Source organism: Geospiza fortis, unplaced genomic scaffold (genome assembly GCF_000277835.1).
Source record: "Geospiza fortis unplaced genomic scaffold, GeoFor_1.0 scaffold145, whole genome shotgun sequence".
Taxonomy (NCBI): Eukaryota; Metazoa; Chordata; class Aves; order Passeriformes; family Thraupidae; genus Geospiza; species Geospiza fortis.
The window spans coordinates 503,265-504,726 of NW_005054362.1; the positions used below are offsets into that span (position 1 = coordinate 503,265).

The 1,462-nt window shown below is 49.9% G+C and overlaps 1 protein-coding gene across 1 annotated transcript in view; it reads left to right on the forward strand.

The window, feature by feature from the left end:
• Positions 1-1,462, forward strand: part of RIMBP2 (RIMS binding protein 2) — a 56,399-nt gene that overhangs the window by 48,158 nt on the left and 6,779 nt on the right.

Sequence of the window (1,462 nt, forward strand, 5' to 3'; positions counted from 1 at the left end):
GACCCTGACCCGGCAGAGCAGCATCGAGGAGGATTTCGGGGAGCTGGAGCAGCCCGGCGCTCCCCGCAGAGCCGAGCAGGAGCGGCCGCGGGGCTGGAGGAGCCTCCCCAGAGCAGCCGAGCCTAGGGCAGCTGCTGGCCTTGCACAGCCACCCCTCAGAGATGCACAAGGCTCCCTGGTGTGTGAAGTATCTTCCTTCTAACATCTGCTTGCCAAATCAGTCTGGTTTCTTTATTCTCTTTATTTCTTGTTCTTCATTTTTTTTTGTTCTTTTTTCTTTTTTTTTTTTTCCCAAATTGATTTTTAAACTCCGTCCTTTGGACCCATCTGCTACATTTTCTCCCCATTTTTTTTCCTTCCCCATTCATTTTGGTTTATTACTCTGCATTTTCATTTATGGCCCTCTTTTGAGTCATGCTGAAATCAGATTAATTTGCTTTGCAATGATTTTCCCCCCAAACAAATTACAATAATGGCTGCTTTTATTAAAGGACAACTGAATCTAAATTTTAATTAAGGGTTAGCTGAACTATAATTTTTCCAAAAGATTGCTTTTCTTTATTTTGCCCATCTGAATGTTGCTCTAAAAGAAAAAAAAAAAAAACAACTACATTTTTAACTGGAGAAATGTTTCATCCATATTTTTAATTTTTTTTAAATTATTGTCAAGGAATTCATTTCATCATGTTGTTTTTATTCATCTCATTCCCAGAATTTTCAGGATATGCTCTTTATCATGGAACACCTCAAGACAAGAATCAAGACTCTCCCCCAGTGTGACAGTGACCCAGATTTATGGAGTCACAGCTTCATCATTTTCATTTTCTGCCTTATCTCCGCGCTGTCACCACGCTGCCGTCCTTGTCAGACCATCTCTTCTTGCCTTTGAAGTTGCAGACTGCATCTCTGCAGAGAATGCAGGCACAGAGCTGCTGCCAAGGGGAGCCCAGGGCCATGCACACCTGCCAGGGATGCTCTGCACCACCTTGTTTGCATTTCTGCCCACTCACGTCCAGAGGAGCTCCAGGTGTGAGGGAGGGACACATCCCCAGAGAGCAGAGCCAGCTCTGCCTGCAGCCCTGGGGTGACACTGAATTCTGGCACATTCCACATGAGAGGAGAGCCAGCTCTGCACCCTGTGCCTGCAGCACCCCAGGGTGCACCCTCCATCCTGACGTGTTCCACAGAGAGCAGAGCCAGCTCTGCCTGCAGCCCCGGGTGCACGCTGAATTCTCACGTGTTCCACAGAGAGCAGAGGTCAGCTGCTGCTCCTGGAGCCTCCCAGCTCGGGCTGGAGTGACCCCACAGTTCCTCCCAGCAGGAGTGGTGAGCAGGCTGTGCTGGTGCCCGTGGCAGCAGGACGGGCTCTGGAGAGCTCCCACAGCCCCTGCAGTGCCCAGGCAGCAGAGCAGCTGTGCCCAGGGGGAGTCTGAGCCCTCCTGCACTTGCCCAGGGCCAGCAG